General features: G+C 39.8%; 1 long non-coding RNA gene and 1 other non-coding gene across 2 annotated transcripts in view; both read left to right on the top strand.

The window, feature by feature from the left end:
* The window catches only part of LOC130708227 (uncharacterized), a 36,259-nt gene that overhangs the window by 1,250 nt on the left and 12,523 nt on the right, over positions 1 to 22,486 (top strand). The window lies entirely within an intron of this gene.
* On the top strand, positions 3,008 to 3,080 carry TRNAE-CUC (transfer RNA glutamic acid (anticodon CUC)). Its single transcript has one exon. It is a non-coding gene; the product is annotated as a tRNA-Glu (tRNA).

Genomic DNA, 22,486 nt, shown 5'->3' with positions numbered 1-22,486 from the left:
CCTACTTTATGACCCAGATGTTCAGGCATTATGGAGATATGTTTAAGTAAGATTTTCTACAGATCTCAGAAAATGATATTGTGGGCTTTGGGGTCTATGTACATGGGTGAAGTCAAAAAGCTCAAAAGAAGGCCTCCCATCCCATGTGTCTTGTTGCAGATGTAAATCCTGCAGCTCTATCATTCAAAGGTTACTGTCTGTATGAGAGGCTGTTTAATGGGTAGTTTTAAATTTGCAGCTACTATTATGTCTCAATTTAAATATTGTGAAATAAATAATTAGGTGATTTTATTATACCACTTAAATATACCCCAGTAAATGTAGAATAATATAATTGTGATTGAGTTCCATGAAGTTTTTCCATTCTACTCATTATCAACATATGAGAAAGCAAATTATTCATCTTAATTTCCATGTTTTGAAAAACATTGATTGACTTGTCCATCTCACAGAAAGAGGTGATTTTTTTTTCAACTGAACTTTTTGTTCATACAACATATCAAAGTTTACTAAGTCCCTGATTAATCACCTTCCGAAAATAATAATGCTGAATGTTCTAAAGGAGAGATAGGGCTGACAGTTGTGTTACTGTCAATTTTTTTTTCTAAACCAGTATGTACTGTAAAGCGAGTTTTACAGATATTTCTTTGGTATGATACAACATACTGGTTAAGTTAGGAGAACATACATATCTGTAGTACTTATCTGCTCTTATAATAACTCCTACTCTAGATGTACCTAAGTCATTGACTTAAGCAACAAATGTTTATTGAGGTCCCACTTTTTTTTTTTTTAATTTAATTATTTATTTATTTATTTATGGCTGTGTTGGGTCTTCGTTTCTGTGCGAGGGCTTTCTCTAGTTGCAGCAAGCGGGGGCCACTCTTCATCGCGGTGCGCGGGCCTCTCACTATCGTGGCTTCTCTTGTTGCGGAGCACAGGCTCCAGACGCGCAGGCTCAGCAATTGTGGCTCACGGGCCTAGTTGCTCCGTGGCATGTGGGATCTTCCCAGACCAGGGCTTGAACCCGTGTCCCCTGCATTTGCAGGCAGATTCTCAACCACTGCGCCACCAGGGAAGCCCTGAGTTCCCACTTTGTGACCACATTGTTTGTCTAAGAATCACCATGTACATCTTCTAAACATATGTCTCAGCAATGGGAAAGATTGCTTTTTAAAAAAAGTTACCTAAGGATGTTTAGAGCAGTACTATTTATAATTTTCCCAGGGTCCAGTGCCTGGCATGTAATTATTCAGTGAGTGAAATAAATGAATGAACAAGCCTTAAAGAACAAACTAATAGTGAAGTAATCCCATGTTATGAGATACTATATAGGCAATGGGGAAAAAAAAGAATAAAATAGTTCCATAGGCACTTAGAAAACTCTGTGTTAAGTGAAAAATATGAGCTGATGAGAAATACATTCACACACACACAATTTTTATGAATCAAACATAACTTCCGGGTACTTCCCTGGTGGCGCAGTGGTTAAGAATCCTCCTGCCAATGCAGGGGACACGGGTTCGATCCCTGAACCAGGAAGATCCCACATGCCGCAGAGCAACTAAGACCGTGCACCACAACTACTGAGCCTGTGCTCTAGAGCCCGCAAGCCACAACTACTGAGCCCACGTGCCACAACTATTGAAGCCTGCGCACCTAGAGCCTGAGCTTCGCAACAAGAGAAACCACCGCAATGAGAAGCCCACGCACCACAACAAATAGTAGCCCCCACTCGCCGCAACTAGAGAAAGCCCACGCACAGCAACGAAGACCCAATGCAGCCAAAAATAAAAAACAAAAAAACAAAAAAACAAAAAAAACCCCGTAACTTCCCAGGGCTTCCCTTGTGGTGCAGTGGTTAAGAATCTGCCTGCCAGTGGAGGGGACACAGGTTCAAGCCCTGGTCCAGGAAGATCCCACATGCCGTGGAGCAGCTAAGCCCATGCGCCACAACTACTGAGCCTGTGCTCTAGAGCCCGTGAGCCACAACAACTGAAGCCTGCACGCCTAAAGCCCATGCTCCGCAACAAGAAAAGCCACCGCAATGAGAAGCCCGCACACTGCAACGAAGAGCAGCTCCCTCTGGCCGCAACTAGAAGAAAGTCCACACACAGCAACTAAGACCCAACGCAGCCAAAAATAAAACATTTTTTAAAAAAGGAGGAAGACAGGTTTAAAAAAAAAAAAAACTTCCCCCCCAAAAATCCAGAATCAAACTATGTATTACCTCTTGTAATGAGATACAGTCAGCCCTCTGTATCTGCAGGTTCTGTAGCCTCCGATTCAACCATGATCAAAAATATTCAGAAAAAAATTCTAGGAAATTCCAAAAAGCAAAACTTTAATTTGCAGTGCCAGCAATTATTTAGATAGCATTTACATTGTATTAGATATTATAAGTAATCTAAAGATGATTTAAAGTATATAGGAGGGTGTGCATAGGTTATATGCAAAATCTTTGCCATTTAATATAAGGGATTTGAGCATCCATGGATTTTGGTATCCACCAGGGTCCTGGAACCAATACCCTGCAGATACTGAGGGCAACTGTATAGAAGGTACGAATGTGAGGGGGAAACTAGTATTTCTGGAGTATTTTTCAATGAGACATATTACTTTTGAAATCAAAAACAACGACACAAGCAATATTACAAGTGAGAAGGCGGTAATACGAGTCCATGACATAAGGAAGCTTACTGTCTAGTTGGAGAGACAATAACACCCAGAACAATAGAGATTAAGGCTAATCACCCTCTGAATTTGGGGTTTCAGATATTTATTCTGTGCCAGGCCCATCCAAAGAGCAAACACCTACCATTTATTGAGTACTTATTGTATGCCGGGGACTGTGCAAATTTCTTTACCTATATTATCTCATTTAACTATTTCAGCAACAATCTGAGATAGGTACTCATAATGCCCTTCTCTACATATAACGTAACCAAAGAAAAGAGAGATTGTCATTTTCTGGAGATCACATTCAAGTAAGTAGCATCATGGGAATTCCCTGGCAGTCCAGTGGTTAGGACTCTGCACTCTCACTGCTGAGGGCCCAGGTTCAATCCCTGGTCAGGGAACTAAAACCATGCGACAAAAAAAAAAAAAAAAAAAAGTAAGTTGCGTCATTGGGGCATAAAACCAGGGTCTTCTGGCCCTAAAGTTCATGCTTTTGGCCACTATTCCTTAAATTGCATCCACACTGATATAACTCTTTTGATGTAACAATACTCTTACTTTGGTTTTTAAAACATGTTTATTTTAAATTTATTTTAAAAATAAGGTAATAGTACCATATTATGCTACTATTGGAAAATGAAGAAAAAATGTAAACACTGTTGACATTTTGGTGTCCAGTCTCCTTCCCTTAGATTTCCATTGTTTAAGATAATTTCAGCAACAGCATACAAATTATTCTTATTCTGATTTTTTAAAAAATTTAGCACTATATCATATGCTCTTTCCTCAAGATTATTATTTTAGTGGCTGGAAGGTGTGCCAAAAAAATATATATATGCTTGTACATGTATGTGTGTGCATTGAACTTGGTCCCTCTGAAATCTCGTAGTCTAGTTCTTGATTGGGGAGCAATTTAGTTTAATATTTTTATATTTTTCTACTAATGAAAATCCTTGGGCTATCTTTTTTAGAGCTAGTACTACTACACTATCTATACAAATGTTCTATATTAAATGAAATCGTTTTGGGTATTCAGAAAAGTAAATGAAACGTACTATTTGCCACATTTTATTAACATTACTGTCCATGCTGTTTCTGGACTGGAGGAAAAGGGCGAGGGTGTAGGGACGGCAATAAGCAGTGTTGCCGCAGTCCGGGTGTGAAATGGCCGTGGTCTGCGTTCGGAGAGTAGCGATGGGAATGTAGAAGGTAGAGCAGATTTGAAGCATAATGGACAGAACTTGAAGATCAATTGGATATGGGGATGGAGCCAAAGATGACTCCTACTTTTTTTGTTTACTTGAGCACTTGGGTGGATGGATGGTAGTGCCCTTTACCAGGACAAGGAATGCCAAGATAAGAACAGGTTTATGAAGGAAGATGATGAATTTTATTTAAACATGATGACTTGGAGATCTGAGATGTATAACTGGAGATGTCAAGTGGGGAGCTGATGATAGTAGTCTGGAACTCAGAAAAGAGCCAAGAACTGCAGATATAAATTTGAGAAGAGTCAGCATGTAGATAAGAAAGCCATAGGAGACCTTGGCAAAGATGGCGGAGTAGGAAGACCCTGAGCTCACCTCCTCTCACGGGCATACCAAAATTACAGATATTTAGAGAGCAGCGTTTGATGAGAAAATCCAGAATCTACCAGAAAAGATCTTGTACAACTAAAGATATAAAGAAAGAAACAGCAATGAGATGGGTAGGAGGAGTGGAGTCACACACAGTACAGTCAAGACTCATACACCCAAGTGGGCAATCCACCAGTCCCGGGATCTCTGGGCCACGACCCCACACAGAAGCAGGCAGACACTGGCCCGAGGACCAATGCAGCCCTGCAGCTTGACTTGTCAGGACCCAGCCAACACACCAACCCTAGAAACCCCTAGGCCCCGGCCATGCCCACCAGCTCTGGGACACGTTGCACCTTTTAGCCAGCAGCCCCAGGATCCAGCCCCACCCAGCAGCTGACTGAAACCAGCTTTGGAACACCCAGGGCCCTGCAGCTAGAGACCCGGGGACCCAACTCCACACACCAGTGAGCCAGCACTAGTCCTGGGAGCCCCCTGGGCCCTGGGGCCACCCACCAGCAGGCCAACACCAGGTCTGAGATACTCGGACTCCTCAGTCAGACACCCAAGGCTCCAGCCCCACTCACCAGTGGGCCAGCACCAGCTTTGGGAAACCCCAGAACCTGCAGCCAGCTGTGTCAGGAACTGGTCCTACCCACCGCCAACACTATATTTGGGAAGTCCAGCTCCACAACCACCCACTACAGAACCTAGCTCTGCCCACCATGAGCTAGCCCCCAAGTTTCCATAGCTAGCCAACTCGTGACCTGGCCCCACCAAACAGCAGCTGGCAGCCTCCGCACAAGGCAGGGCCTGGCAACCAACTGGACAGGGGGGCCAGCCACGCCTACCAAACTGCCCACAGCAGTCAGCCCGCTACAAGAGAAGGACCTATGGAGCCCAACATAGGGAGCACCCCTAGAGCATATAGCTCTGGTAACCAGAGGGGAGTGCGCTGCTGGGATGCATAGGACACCTCCTCCAAACGGCCACTTCTCCAAGGTCTGGAAATGTAACCAACCTACCCAATGCATAGAAGTAAAAATAGCAACTTGGAAAATGAGGTGACAATGTTCCAAATGAAGCAACAAGATAAAGCCCCAAAAGAAGAACTAAGTGAAATGGAGATAGGCAATCTACCTGATAAAGAGTTCAAGGTAATGATTGTAAAGATGATCAAAGAACTCAGGAGAAAAATGGATGGAACAGAGTAAGAAATTAGGAGTTTTTAACAAAGAGTTAGAAAATATAAAGAAGAATGAGAGATAAAGAATACAATAACTAAAATGAAAAATGAACCAGAAGGAATCAAGAGTGGATTAAATGATACAGAGGAATGTATCAGCGAGCTGGAAGATAGAGCTGTGGAAATCACTGAGGTTGAACAGAAAAAAGAATAAAAGGAAATGAGGACAGTTTAAGAGACTTCTGGCACAACATCAAGCATACCAACATTTACATTATAGGAGTCCCAGAAAGAGGAGAGAGAGAGAAAGGGGCTGAGAACATATTTGAAGACATAATAGCTGAATTCTTAACCTGGGAAAGGAAGCAGACATCCAGGTCCAGGAAGCACAGAGAGTGCAAAACAGGATCAACCCAAGAGGAACATACCAAGACACATTGTATTTAAGATGACAAAAATTAAAGATAAAGAGAATATTAAAAGCAGCAAGGGAAAAGCAATAAATTACATACAAGGGAACTCCCATCAGGCTATCAGCTGACTTTTCAGCAGAAACTCTGCTGGCCAGAAGGGAATGGCATGACATATCTAAAGTGATAAAAGGGAAAAACATACAACCAAGAATAATCCACCAAGCAAGGCTTTCTTTCTGATTTGATGGAGAGATCAAAAGTTTTACAGATAAGTGGGTGGTGGGGGGTGATGAATTGGGAGATTGGGATTGACATATATAAACTAATATGTATTGAATGGATAACTAATAAGAACCTGCTGTATAAAAAAATAAATACAATTCTAAAATTCAAAAAAAAAGTTTTACAGATAAGCAAAAGATAAGAGTTCAGCACCATCAAACCAGCTTTACAAGAAATGTTAAAGGGATTTCTCTAAGTGAAAAAGAAAAGGCTACAACTAGAAACATGAAAATTACAAAAAAGAAAAACCTCATTGGTAAAGGCAAATATACAGAAAAGGTAGTAAATCAACCATGTGCAAAATTAGCAGGAAGGTTAAAAGACAAAAGTAGTAAAACCATTTATATCTGTGATAAGCAGTTAAGGGATACACAAAACAAAAAGATGTAAAATATGATGTCAAAAACAGTAATCATGGGGGGAGGAGAGTAAAAATGGAGGGTTGTTAAAATGCATTTGAAATTAAGACATCAGCAACTTAAAATAATCATGTATATATAAAGATTTCTATATATAAACCTCATGGTAACCATGAACCAAAAACCTAATATAGAGACATAAAAAATAAAGAGAAAGGAATTCAAACATAACACTAAAGAAAATCATAAAATCATGAAGAGAGCAAGAGAAAAAGAAAGAAACAGCGAAGAACTACAAAAACAACCAGAAAACAATTAACTAAATGATATTAAATACAACCTACCCGTAATTACTTTAAATGTAAATGACTAAATGTCCCAATCAAAAAACTTAGGGTGACTGACTTTCAGTGTAAGTGACAGTAAGTCACCCCAACTATGGAAACGCTGGACTGTGAAATCATGCCTGTTAGCTCAGACTGGAGTGTGTCCTATGAGCATCCCTCCTACTCCTTACAGAAGGCCGAGATGGTGCCCCAGACCTGCTCCTCAAAGTGCACCCACCAGCTGAATCTGAGTTTTGTCTCTCTAAATGTTAAAAAAAATAACATAAGGAGAAAAGGACATTCCCCACTAAATTTGAATACTTTGCATAAGCTTGATAGGGCAAGAGTGCAATCAACAACTATTTTAACATGAATCTTCTTTTCATCCACCTCTCATTTTTTCCTTAAATGAGGAAACACATTGGTCTAGCAAGGATAGTATTTGCACCTTGAGGATAGCAATTATAGAATAAATCCATCTAAAATATCATATTCTGCATTTTGTTGCTTTGTTTGTTTAGAGAGGGTAATACCAAACAGTCTTCAAAGAAAATGAGGTGAAGACCAAGTGCTTCAATAATCAAGAACATCTATGTTTTGAGATGGGTGTGTGGTTAAGCATGCTTTTAGGTTTTCTGTATTTAGGAGATTCTGAGTTCTTGACTGTTGGCCAACTTTCAAGCAAGTAAAAATCAGTGCGGTCTGTAAATTTTTCTAAGTTTACCCAGAAAAATGCTCTGTTCCTTCTGTGGCACATGCTTATGCTGCTGAAAGCTAAATCCTCAAAATAAAACCTAAGGAGGGGACTAATAATTCATTAAAGTAAATCAATGGTGTCACTACTAATTCCTATCCTGTAGAAGAATTTTTGGTAGTGGATAAATAACATACCCTGGGCAGATGAACTCAACCTGGCAGATAAAAGTTTGCTTTGGTCACAGTTGCCTATGAATATGGGTTTCAAAATAAACATAAAGTCTTAACTTAGAATTTCATTATGTTTTAGAATCATCACTGCCTTAATGTTCAAACATCTAATTAAGTTCTCCTAGTAAGGAGAAATGCACGTTTGCTTATGGCTTTTTGTGAATATATATGCAGTGATCTATGGCTTTAAAAAAATTCTGTGTTTCTGTGACAATGTTTGTTAATCAGCCAATGGAGTTATTTACAGAAAAATGGAGCATGTAGTAGTTTTTCATGTACAAGTAAGAACTGTTTCCCCCCAAAACCTTAGTTACCTGAATTGTTCTAAGATTATTTGTAAAATCTGAAACGCAGTGATTAAAGAGAAGTGAGAATTCTAAAAAATAAAAAAATAAAAAAATAACTTAGGGTGACTGAATGGATAAAAAAAGCAAGACCTATCTATATGCTGCCTACAAGAGACTCACTTCAGATCTAAAGACACACAGAGACTGAAAGGGAAGAGATGGAAAAAGATGCAATATGCAAATGGAAATCAAAAGAAAGTCAGGGTAGCAATATTTATATCAAGACAAAATAGACTTTTAAACAAAGACTGTAACAAGAGACAAAGAAAGACATCACATAATGATCAAGGGATCAATCCAAGAAGAATATATAACAATTGTAAATATATATGCACCCAAGTTAGGAGCACATAAATACATAAGGCAAATATTAACAGACATAAAGGGAGAAATCAATGACAAAACAATAATAGAAGGGGAATTTAACACCCCACTTACATCAATGGACAGATCATCCAGACAGAAAATCAATAAGGAAACACAACATGACACATTAAAAGAAATAGACATATATATACACACACATATATATATATAAAACATTCCATCCCAAAGCAGCAGAATACACATTCTTTTCAAGTGCACATGGAACATTCTCCAGGGCAGATCACATACTAGACCACAAAACAAAACAAGCCTTGGTAAATTTAAGAAAATTTAAATTATACCAAACATTTTTTCCAACCACAACGTGATGAGACTAGAAATCAACTAAAAAAAACAAAAAAAAGTAAATAACAAAAACACATGGAGGCTAAAAAATATGCTACTAAACAACCAATGAATCACTGAAGGAATCAAACAAGAAATAAAAAAATACCTAGAGACAAATGAAAATGAAAACACAATAATCCTAAATCCATGGAATGCAGCAAAAGCAGTTCTAATAGGGAAGTTTATAGTGATACAAGCCTACCTCAGGGAACAAGAAAAATCTCAAATAAACAACCTAACCCTACACCTAAATTAATTAGAAAAAGAACAAACACAAAACAAAGTTAGTGGAAGGAAAGAAATCATAGAGATCAGAGCAGAAATTAATGAAATAGAGACAAAGAAAAAAAAGAAAGAAAGAAAGAAAGAAAGAAAGAAAGAAAGAAAGAAAGAAAAGAAAAGAAAAGATCAGTAAAACTAAGAGCTGGTTCTTTGAAAAGATAAAATTGATAAACCTTTAGCTGGACTCATCAAGAAAAAAAGAGGGCCCAAATCAATAAAATCAGAAATGAAAAAGGAGAAATTACAATGGACACCACAGAAACACAAAGCATCATAAGAGATTACTATGAACAACTATATGCCAATAAAATGGACCACCTAGAAGAAATGGACAAATTCCTAGAAATGTACAATCTCTCAAGACTGAATCAGGAAGAAATAGACAATATGAACAGACCAATTACCAGTAATGAAATTGAATCAGTAATTTTAAAACTCCCAACAAAACAGTATGGAGGTTCCTTAATAAACTAAAAATAGAACTACACTATGACCCAGCAGGCCCACTACTGGGCATATACCCAGAGAAAACCATAATTCAAAAAGACACATGCACTCCAATGTTCATAGCAGCCCTACTTATAAAAGCCAGGACATGGAAGCAACCTAAATGTCCATCAACAGAGGAATGGATAAAGAAGATGTGGTACATATATACAATGGATTATTACTCAACCATAAAAAGGAATGAAATTGGGTCATTTGTAGAGATGTGGATGGACCTAGAGAGTGTCATACAGAGTGAAGTAAGTCAGAAAGAGAAAAACAAATATTGTATATTAACGCATATATGTGGAATCTAGAAAAATGGCATAGATGACCTTATTTGCCAAGCAGAAATAGAGACATAGAGAACAAATGTATGGATACCAAGGGGGAAAGGGGTGGGGTGGGAGGAATTGGGAGATTGGGATTGACACATATATGCTATTGATGCTATGTATTAAATAGACAACTGATGGGAACATACTGTATAGCACAGGGAACTCTACTTAATGCACTGTGGTGTCCCAAATGGGAGGGTAATCCAAAAGGGAAGGGATATATGTATATGTATGGCTGATTCATTTTGCAGTGCAGTAGAAGCTAACACAACATTGTAAAGCAACTATACTCCAATTAAACAACAACAACAACAACAACAAAAACTCCCAAACAAAAGTCCAAGGCTAGATGGCTTCACAGGTGAATTCTCCCAAGCATTTACAGAAGAGTTAACCCTATTTTTCTCAAACTATTCCAAACAATTGTAGAACAATTGTAGAGGAAGGAATGCTTCCAAACTCATTCTATGAGACCAGCATCACCCTGATAACCAAAATCAAACAAAGATATCAAAAAGAAAGAAAGAAAATTACAGGCCAATATCACTGATGAACATAGATGCAAAAATTCTCAACAAAATATTAGCAAACCAAATCCAACAATACATTAAAAGGATAATACATCATGATCAAGTGGGATTTATCTCAGGGATGCAAAAATGGTTCAGTATCTGCAAATAAATCACTGTGATACACCACATTAATAAATTTAAGAATAAAAATCATATGATCATCTCAGTAGATGCAGAAAAAACTTTTGAAAAAATTCTACATCGATTTATGATAAAAACTACATATACACACACACACATACTCTACACAAAGTGGTATATAGAGAACATAACTCAACATAATAAAGGCCATGTATGATAAGCTGAAGTTAACATGATACTTAACAGTGAAAAGCTGAAAGCTTTTCCTCTAAGAACAAGAACAAGACAAGGATGCCCACTTTCACTATTTTTATTCAACATAGTATTGGAAGTCCTAGCCACAGCAACCAGACAAAAAAAAGAAATAGAAGGAATCCAAATTGAAAATATACACACTACTATATATAAAATAGATAACCAACAAGGATCTACTGTATACACAGGGAACTATACTCATTATCTTGTAATAACTTATAATGAAAGATAATCTAAAAAAGAGTATATATATATATATATTTTTTATATACACACACACACATATATGAATCGCTTTGCTGTACACCTGAAACTAACACAACATTGTAAAATTGTAAATCAACTATGCTTCAATAAAAACTAAAAAAATAAAATAAAGGCATTATATTAAACCATTTGAATTAAGGACATTTTTTATGCAGCAATAGCTAAGTGATACAATAATCAAAGCAAACAGCAATAAAGGAAATTGTAAATTTTTTTTTGGCTCCATTGGGTCTTTGTTGCTGCGCATGGGCTTTCTCTAGTTGTGGCGAATGGGGGCTACTCTTCATTGCAGTACATGGACTTCTCATTGCAGTGGCTTCTCTTGTTGCAGAGCATGGGCTCTAGGCATGCGGGCTTCAGTAGTTGCAGCACACAAGCTCAGTAGTTGTGGCTCATGGGCTCAGTAGTTGTGGCACACGGGCTTAGTTGCTCCACTGCATGTGGGATCTTCCCAGACCAGGGGCTGAACCTGTGTCCCCTGCATTGGCAGGCAGATTCTCAACCACCGCACCACCAGGGAAGCCCAGGGTAACTAATTTTTTGTTTTAAAAAAGGAATCAAAATTAGGAAGGAAGAAGTAAAATGGTCACTGCAGATGACATGATACTATACACAGAAAATCGTCAAGATGCCACCAAAAAAAAACTAGAGCTCATCAATGAATTCAGTAAAATTGTAGGATACAAAATTAATATGCAGAAATCAGTTGCATTTCTAAAACTAAAAACTACAGGAAAGAGAAATTAAGGAAACAATCCCATTTACAATCTCATCAAAAAGAATAAAATACCTAGGAATAAATCTAACTGTACTTAGAAAACTTAAGATGGGACTTCCCTGGTGGTCCAGTGGTTAAGACTCCATGCTCCCAATGCAGGGGGCATGGGTTTGATCCCTAGCCAGGGAACTAAGATCCTGCATGCCATGCAGTGTGGCAAAAAAACAAAACAAAACAAAACAAAAAAACTGTAAGATACTAATGAAAGAAATTGAAGACAACACAAACAGATGGAAACATACACTGTGTTCATGGATTGGAAAAATTAATAATTGTTAAAATGACCATAGTAGCTACCCAAGGCAATCTACAGATTCATTGCAACCCCTTTCAAAATACCAATGGCATTTTTCAGAGATCTAGAAAAAATAATTTTAAAATGTGTATGGAAGCACAAAAGATCCCGAATAGCCAAAACAATCTTGAGAAAGAAGAACAGAGCTGGAGGTATCATGCTCCCTGACTTCAGACTATACTACAAAGCTACATCAATCAAAACAGTATGGTACTGAGGCTTCCCTGGTGGCGCAGTGGTTAAGAATCTGCCTGCCAGTGCAGGGGACACGGGTTCGAGCCCTGGTCCGGGAAGATCCCACATGTCACAGAGCAGCTAAGCCCGTGTGCCACAACTACTGAGCCTGCACTCCAGAGCCTGTGAGCCACAACTACTGAAGCCTGCGCTATTAGAGCCCATGCTCTGCAACAAGAGAAGCCACTGCAATGAGAAGCCCGCGCACCACAACAAAGAGTAGCTCCCACTTGCTGCAACTGAAAAAAGTCCGTGTGCAGCAGCGAAGATCTAATGCAGCCAAAAATTAAAAATAAATAAATAAATAAATTTATTAAAAACAAAAAAACAGTATGGTACTGGCACAACAGACACATAGATCAATGGAACAGAATAGAGACCCCAGAAATAAACCTACAACTTATGGTCAATTTATCTACGACAAAGGAGGCAAGAATATACAATGGAGGAAAGTCAGTCTCTTCAATAAGTGGCACTGGGAAAACTGGACAGCTACATGTAAAAGAATGAAATTAGAACATTTTCTCATACCATATACAAAAATAAACTCAAAATGGATTAAAGACCTAAATGTTAGACTGGAAAGCATAAAACTCCTAGAAAAAAACACAGGCAGAACACTTTGTCATAAATTGTAGCAATATTTTTTTGGATCTGTCACCTAAGGCACATGAAGCAAAAGAAAAAGTAAACAAATGGGACCTAATTAAACTTAAAAGCTTTTGCACAGCAAAGGAAACAATTGACAACAGACAACATACTGAAGGGTAGAAAATATATTGATCTGAACAATAAGGGGTTGATGTTGAAAATATCTAAGCAGCTCATAGTACTGAATATCAAAAATAGAAAAAACTGGGCAGAAGGTTTGAACATACATTTTTCCAAAGAAGACATATCAATGCCCAACAGGCACATGAAACAATTCTCAAAATCACTAATCATCAGAGAAATGCAAATTGAAACCACAACGAGCTATCACCTCACACCTGTCAGAAGGGTTGTCATCAAAAAGACCACAAATAAAAAATGTTGGTGAGGATGTGAAGGAAAGGGACCCCTTGGACACAGTTGGTGGGAATGTGAGTTGGTGCAGCCACTGTGGAAAACAATATGGAGGCTCCTCAAAAAACTAAAAATAGAACTACCATATGATCTAGCAATTCTACTCCTGGGCATATATCTGAAGAAAATGAAAACATTAATTTGAAAAGATACACGCACCCCAATGTTCATAACAGCATTATTTACAATTGCCAAGATATGGAAGCAACCTAAGTGTCCATCAACAGATGAATGGATAAAGAAGATGTGGTATACATATAAAATGGAATACTACTCAGCTATTAAAAGGAATGAACTTTTGCCATGTGCAACAACAGGGATGGACCTGGAGGGTATTGTGCTTAGTAAAATAAGTAAGATACAGAAAGACAAATACTGCGTGTCATCATTTATATGTGGAATCTAAAAATTAAAACAAAAGAATGAATACAACAAGACAGAAACAGTCTATATAGAGAGCAAACTGTGTTTACCAGTGGGGAGAGGGAAAGGATAGGGGCAAGACAGGAGTAGGGGATTAAGAGATACAAATTACTATGTACAAAATAAATAAGCAACAAGGATATATTGTACAGCACAGGGAATATAGCCAATATTTTATAATAACTATAAGTGGAGTATAAGCTATAAAAATAGTGAATCACTGTGCTGTACACCTGAAACTAATATAATATTGTAAATCAATTATACCTCAATTAAAAAAAAAAAAGCAAGCCATAGGAAAAAATGAGATGGCCTGGAAAGAGAATACAGAGTGTCTAAGAGAGAGCCCAATATTTTAGGTTTGGTAAAGAAGAACACTGCAGATGATGCTGTAAATTCATAACTAGAGCAATAGGAAGAAGACCAGAAGAGTGCAGTATCCAGGAAAACAAGGAAAAGACTTTTTGAGAAAGGTAGAATGGCCATCTATAATATATCGAATGCTCCTGAGAGCGCAGGTAAAATAAAGATGTAAAAGTCCATTGGATTTGGTAACATAGAAGTCTTTGTTAGCCTTAGCCAGAGGGAGTTTGGTTATGCTATGTTGAGTGGAATCCTGGTTGAGTGGGAGTGAAAAAGAGCTGGGTTCAGCAGCAGGCCGGTGAGTTGTCTTCCTGGAGGGCTGATCTATAAGGGGTGCTAAAGCATTATCAGAATAAATTTGTAAAATAAACTTGGGTTAGTGGGAAATGAGGGCTAATAGTGTAGGCTTTCTTTCTGAGGTGAGGAAAACTTTCTACAATTGACTGCTGATGGGAAGGAATCAGTAAAGGGGATGAGGAAGGAGACAATGGGGAGGATAATCAATAGTCAAAGTTCAGAGGTCAAGAGGAGACGCTATTCAGAACAGATGGAAGGAATGGCCTGGGAGATGAGAAAGAACAGCTAGTCCAATGCAACAGGAGGGAAAAAGGAAGAAAGAGAAGCATGGGAGTGACACAGTTATGTTTGTAGACTGCGTGTAGAAAGTTGAACTCACCCCTGTGGATGCTTCCATTTTTCTGTGAGTTAGGAGGTGTGTATTAGTTTTCTATTGTTGCTGTAACAAATGATCGCAAACTTACTAGCTTGAAATAACACAAATGTATTAGCTCACAGTTCTGCTGGTCTGTGGGTTTCTCTGCTCCAAGTTTCAGCAGGTTCTGGCAGGCTTCCAAACTCCTCAGGTCATTAGCAGAATCTAGTTCTTTCCGCTTGCAGAACAAAGGTTTCTCTTTCCCTGCTGGCTGTCAGCTGGGGGGTGGGGGGGGTCACCTTTGGCAGCAGAGGCATCTGTCCCAGAGCTAGCCACAGCATGTTGAATCCTTCTCAACAAATGGAATCTTTCTTACTTCTCTGCCACATCTCTTTGCCTCCGATGGAGAAAGTTCCCTGTTTTTAAGCACCCGTGTGATTAAATTGGGTCCACCTGGATAATTCAGGCTACTTTTTCTATTGTAGGGCCCATACTCTTAATTACATCTGCAAAGTCCCTTTTGCCATGTAATGTAACATATTCAGAGGTTCTAGGGATTAGGGCATGGACATCTTTGGGAGGCCCATTCTGCTGAGTGCAAAGTGACATCATCAACTGAGAATAGGAAGTGGAAGAGGTGGGAGGTTTTAGAGAGAATGAGAAAAGTTTGAAGTAACCACACTGGAGAGTAAGAACATGAACTGACTAGAGAAACTCTGTAAATGTGACAGATGGCACGGTTGGGGCCATGGTGATACCAAGAGTGGCTTTCTCTGGCAGCACTCAGCCACTTGGGCATGGCGCAGAGAATGGGAGTAGTGATGGAATAGACAGGCAAAGGGTCTCCGTTCTGTTCCATTGATCTATGTGTCTGTTGTGCCAGTGCCGTACTGTTTTTTTTGTTTTTAATAAATTTATTTATTTATTTATTTTTAATTTTTGGCTGCGTTGGATCTTCGCTGCTGCACACGGGCTTTCTTCAGTTGCAGCAAGCGGGAGCTACTCTTTGTTGCGGTGCGCGGGCTTCTCATTGCAGTGGCTTCTCTTGTTGTGGAGCATGGGCTCTTATAGCGCGGTCTTCAATAGTTGTGGCTCGCGGGCTCTAGAGCGCGGGTTCAGTAGTTGTGGCACATGGGCTTAGTTGCTCTGTGACATGTGGGATCTTCCCAGACGAGGGCTTGAACCCGTGTCCCCTGCATTGGCAGGCGGATTCTTAACCACTGAGCCACCAGTGAAGTCTCTCCTTCCATTTTAATATTGAGATCTGTCATATCGACGGCTCCAGGTGGTCTTTATGTGGTCAGCATCCAAGGGATCGAGAGAATAGTACCAAAGGTCCATCAGTCGGGGGAATCTGGCTGGTTGAAATATAGTGCTTGAACCAGAAGTAAGGGCTGGTCTAACCTCTGGGGTCTGTGTATATGCTTGACTGGCTAACTTTGAGTTTGCTTTGTTTTTACTCTTTGACCCTCACTTCCACCATAAAGGGGTAAGTGTTGGGACCACATGAGAAATGGCAGATATATTTCTGAGAGTCTCCTGGAGGGTAGTGGGAACAGGTGCCTTGGAAAATTCAGCAAGAGCAAAAAGGAGGCCTGCATGCTAATGATTTGGTTCCCAGAGAGGTTAGCCTAGAGCAGCATTGCCCAAACTAGCCAGTTTTCTAAATACCATCATTATGTGGGGCCCCCCCATGACTTGATGAATCTTCAGGGGAGGGATTCCTGACACCATGTTAAGTAAGTGCCTGAGGTGATTCTTTTTTTTTTTTTTTTTGCCACGCCATGTGGGCTTAGCTCCCTGACCCTCTGCAGTGAAAGGGCCGAGTCCTAACCACTGGACCCCCAGGGAACTCCCCTGAGGTGATTCTTATGCTGAGAAAAACTTGGAACATTTTAGCTTAAGGCAATGATTCTCTACCTTTTTCCCTATATAGTTGAGCAAATTTCCCTATATAGTTGTGTAATTTGCTCAATAATTATTATTATTATTTCTAATAATAAGATATATTAGCCATAATTTTCAATCAGGGACCATGCCCTCCTGGACGGGGCTATCAGAAGTACAAGACTGTCCGGGATTGGGTAAGAAGGAGGAAGGAAGGGAGGATAGTGTGGATTTAAGTCGCTTTAAACAGATTCCCCAGAGAAACGGAGGCTCCTTCTCACTAGGGAGGGCCATCCTCCACCACCCTACTTCCAACCTCCTTCTCTGTTTGACAGTCACGGGTCTGGACTCTAGGCAAGAGGAAGAGAATTCACTAATGAGCTTAATAGTTATATTCTGATGTTTAGAGCGTTCTATGACATAATTCTGGTCAGGCTGTCTCTAGAAAGCCAGTCACCTTGCTATTCTAGCAAAGTTGAATTTTAAGCCTACCAAACTAAAGACTGGACTTCACAGACTGGTGCCCAAAATGACCTCCTGTAGAACACATCTGGACAGCTTGCTAGCCTCCCAGGCCTCACTCTCTTTCTTCATTGGCTGGATCTCCAGCTGTATCCCTGGTTATATTCCAATTAGGATGTGCGTACACACACACATCTTCCTCCATACGGTTTATTAGGGAACTGTATATGATTTTCTTTTTACTGTGATTTTTAAAAATTATTCACACTTTAATATTAATATTGTTAATAGTGATAACAATAAGGCCATTATCTACGTAACTCTTTTACAGTTTACAAACTAAGTTTACATAAGGGCACTGTATATGATGATATCACCTTACTCCAATTTGACCTTAAAAGGGATGGGAGTTGAATTGCAAATTATAACAGACTTTTTTACCCCCCTAGTTTAAAATGTGAAGGAGGATGATATTGCTGAAGGACATGGTAACTTTATGCAGCTCTGACTTTTCAGCTGTTAGCTCAAACCAAAATGTCGAACGAGAAAGGTACAAATTCTGACTGTTTATTCAAGCCTTTTCTGTAATGAAGGGGGGGGTAATAATTGCACCGTGTTGTGCTTTCTATATGAAAGTATTCAGTCAATGACCTCAGACATGTAATAAATACTATATCAATCATCTTTACAACTTTCTAGTAGTTAAATATTGTCAGGGATAGAGAGACATAGAAGATGAGAAATAATAGATGAAAATCTTTGACTTCCCAGTTTCTTCAACCCTTCTAATCTTAGGTGTGTTTTCAGATAGTGGCCATTAGAGTATACATCATATATGCAATCTATAAATTTAACATGAAATAACATCTTGCTTTTATACTAATGTTGTTATTGAAAAGAATCCAGAGTACTCTCATGTCATTAACTCATTTATTGCATCTTTACAACATTCTCTTAAATTTTGGTGACTCCTTAGTCTGCATTCAGTATTTAATATCAAATGCTCTAAGATTCAGAAGAAAGTAATTGCCTATAATAGTTTTAAAAAACCACTTTCTGTTCTTTTGTGCTTTTAAAACCCATTGTTTTCCATTTAATTTCTTGACATTACATCACCCCTACCCACCCAACCTGGCATTCTTCATTCTCTGTTGCCCTTGCCCTTTTGTAGCTAGGTCTCATAAATTAATTGTGTCCTTCTTTTAACCCTCTCTTCCTCTGGTCTGGTTTCCTTCATTATACAGTTGACACTTGAACAATTCCAGGGTTAGGGGTGCCCACCCTCCACACAGTTGAAAACCTGAGTACAATTGATAGTTGGCCCTTCATTTTCTTGGTTCCTCTGTACTTGCAGATTAAACCAGCTGTAGATCATGTAGTACTGCAGTATTTACTATGGAAAATACTGAGTTTTATAAGGGAGAAAAAAGTATAGCCTATATTCCTGGTTTCAAAATGTTCTCAATACACTTGGGAAAATAAGGTAAACACATCAGAATTACACTGATGAAAATGTGATCATATTTTACCTGGAAGTAACTTAAAACTTAATGTACTTGTTTCACATTTGTTTTCAAAGTTTTTCAACCCAACTCATGGATGACATGCCATGCTGTTTAGAACCCACTTTAATTGTGTCTACTAGTGCCAACAGCTTCTGGCTTCCCCCGTCCCTCCATCACTAGGATAACACCCTTTGAAACATGTTAGGGAATTAAAGTAATAGATAACTAAATAAATGAAAAAGTTAAGAGGAAAACATAGAATAACAATAGTAATTATATTCACTGAAATGCTGAACCATAGGCATACAGCTATACATGTCCTCATACAGTTAGGGTCTTGTCAGGAAAAAGATGATATACCCAAAGGGTTGAACTACAAAGAGTTTAATGAAGGGACTAGTTATAAAGGGTGTAGTCAGAGAGGCCAGTACAAAGATAGAATAAGAAATGATGACGTGCCCAGGGACATTGGGAAGTCATTACTAACTCTAGGCCTGAAGGGGAAAGAAAGGGAAAGATGTTTCCAGCGGCAGATAAGAGCCAGCTCTGTGTAAAGGGGAAGCCTGAGGGGAGCTACGGCCTTAGGGGGAGGCGTGTAACCACTCAGAACTGTTACAAGAGGGGAAAGAGTGAGAACAATGATCCTGACTTCCCTCTCCTCCTGCCCTCAGATTTCCTGCTAGGGACTGATCCTAACCCAAAGCTGAAGGGTGAGAAAACCCAGACGATACCGTTGGTAAAGGTTTAGTGTCCAGGGGTACAGAACAGACCTGAGATGGGTGAGAATGGATCTGGAAGGGCAAATAGAGAATAACCAGCACAAATCCCTACAGAGTTTTAGGAGTCTCTGCAGGTAGATTTATGGTAAGGGATTTCTAAGGCAGTGAACTCCAGCATCCTCAGCCTGGCTAGCAATAGGCATAATAGGGCAAATTGAAGAGACCAGTGACCTTAGAATTTAACCTAACCAGTCAGTCTCCCAAACCCCCTCCCACCACACACCAACTATGTACTATATAGTTTAAATATAGCCAAGTTGTTAACATTCTACCCCTATTATTTTGGTGGGAAAATGCTCTTTTGTCAGGCCAAACTTTACCATTAGAGTAAGGGCCAACTGGGAGAAAATGAAGCCAGCATGAAGGTGAGGTAAGCAGTTACGCATGGATGCTGTGGACAATCCCAAGCTAAACCACACACACAACATAAACCATCCTAAGGTCTGTAACACAAAGACTCCCTAAATGGCCTCTCCTCAGAAATATGCAGATAGCCCATGGTCAGGATCTTAATGAATTCGAATTAATTTGTGAAAGCATTCTAGGGGTACAGTAATACACAAAATGTTCTTGCGTGTCACAGTTTACCAATTGCTTAGTCAGTTGAGACTCTGGGGCCCCTGGGACTTCCCTAGTGGTCCAGTGGTTAAGACGCCATGCTTCCACTGCAGGGGGCACGGGTTCCATCCCTGGTTGGGGAACTAAGATCCCTCAAACCGCGGGAGGCAGCCAAAAAAAAAAAGACTCTGGGGCCCTTTGCCTGGGGCAAATGACCTTCTCTGGCCACGTAATCTGACCATGGATTCCCAGGCATTGCCTGTTGATTCTCCTAGACAACTGGGTTTTGATTAAGGAGACAGTGAAAGGAAAGTAGCCTGCTCTTCTCATCTCCACCTACTTCCTGGCCTCCAGTTCCACGTTATCTTGACCAAATCGTGGTCATTTAAAATAGAATCTCCATGTTCAATAAACTGTGCTATAGAACAGATGAGGACAGAGAAGTGGACATTGCATTTGTCAGTTAGGTCACTGGTGTCCTTTGTCAGACCAGTTTCAGTGGAAGAGAGCCTTCCCCCTGGTATGCCAAGGTAGGCTGGTGAGGCATGAATGATTGCAAGGGGGCTGAAAACTTAGCCCCTTAAGTTCCTGACATGGCCAGGAGGAGCTAGAGTGACTTTGATGTTGTCCTCAGGATACCAAATAAATATAGTCATTTTCTCTGGCTGTCGTGACATGGAAAAGTTTGGAAAGCACAGCTGCAGAGTGGTAGCAGTGGAAGTCAAATTGCAATTCAGGAGGACTAAGTGGAGAAATGGAGGTGGAAGCTGTAAGTGTAGAGAAGTCTTTCCAGATATATATGTCAGTGAAAGGAGAGAGAGCAAATAGACTGATTCTAAGCAGGTTTTTAAAAAATTATTTATTTTGCTTATTTATTTTGGCCTGCACCGGGTCTTAGTTGCGGCATGTGAGATCTTTGTTGCGGCATGCATGTGGGATCTAGTTCCCTGACCAGGGATCAAACCTGGGCCTCCTGCATTGGGAGCACAGAGTCTTACCTGCTGGACCATCAGGAAAGTCCCTCTAAGTAGGTTTAATAGGCAGATGCTTGAGGACATTTGTAACAAGTAGAGAAGGGTCTGGCTGTAGAGAGAAATTACAGATACAAGGGGGAGAAAAGGAAGGCACTGTTAAGGTGGGAAGGAAGAATGCTGAAGGATTTCACCACTCTGGCTACTATTTTCTTTGTTAAAAAGAGGTTGAGTTATCTGCTGAGAGTGAGAGAGACAGGATCTTGATATGGGGTTTTAAGAGAGAAATAAAAGATTTGAAATGTTTGCTATCAAAAATGAGAAAGGAAGCTGCCAAAAGATAAGTAAAAATTTGCCAATGTTGAGAGCCAGACTGAGAATGGAGCTCATAAATTTGTAATGAAGCTAATCAGCAGAGTTATATGTTTCACACAGCTGGGACAGGACACCTGGGGGCTTGAGAAAAGACAGTGTTAGACGGTTTTATCTAGGACCATGACCTGGAAGAGCAAGAATAGTAGAAAAGATAAGCTAGCAAGAGAATTGAGGCAGCTGGTAATCAGAGGAGGGACAGAATTTGAACTTGTTAAAATAAGAGTTCTGCCTTGTTTGTCTTGTTCATTGCTGTATCTCCAGTACCTGGAGCAATGGCTCTTAACTGTGGATTATAATCACCTGGAGAGCTTTAGAAAGTCCTTATGCCTAAACTGCACCTTGAACCAATTAAATTGGAATCTCTGGGTGAGTTCCAGGAATGGTATTTTTTTAAAGGTCTCTGAATGATTCCAGTCTACAGCCAAGGCTGACAACAACTGGTCTAGAACAATGTCTGGCATAAAGTAGAAACCTAATAAATTCAGTTCAGTAAATGGAATTCAGGTTAGATTACAGAGGCTCTAAAACTAGGAAAGGGGGCTTCCCTGGTGGCGCAGTGGTTAAGAATCCGCCTGCCAATGCAGGGGACACGGGTTGGAGCCCTGGTCTGGGAAGATTCCACATGCCACGGAGCAACTAAGCCCGTGCGCCACAACTACTGAGCCTGCGCTCTAGAGCCCACGAGCCACAACTACTGAAGCCTGTGCGCCTAGAGCCCGTGCTCCACAACAAGAGAAGCCACCGCAATGAGAAGCCCGTGCACCGCAATGAAGAGTAGCCCCCGCTCACCGCAACTAGAGAAAGCCCGCACACAGCAACAAAGACCCAATGCAGCCAAAAATAAATAAATAAATAAATACATAAAAAATAAAAATAAAAAAATAAAACTAGGAAGGGCTGAGGTTCGGAAAAGGGATAAAGACTGAAGTCTCCATGAACTTGAAGTGTAGGTTTGAGGCCATTGTTTTCAGAGACGGATTTATAAGTTTATTATTTTGGAGTAGGCACAGTTCCAAGTGATATGGTTTCACCTATTTCTGGCTAAGGG

The sequence above is a fragment of the Balaenoptera acutorostrata genome, chromosome 5 (assembly GCF_949987535.1).
Source record: "Balaenoptera acutorostrata chromosome 5, mBalAcu1.1, whole genome shotgun sequence".
Lineage (NCBI taxonomy): Eukaryota > Metazoa > Chordata > Mammalia > Artiodactyla > Balaenopteridae > Balaenoptera > Balaenoptera acutorostrata.
The sequence above is the reverse complement of the archived record's forward strand: the minus strand, read 5'-3'. Positions and strand labels throughout refer to the sequence as shown.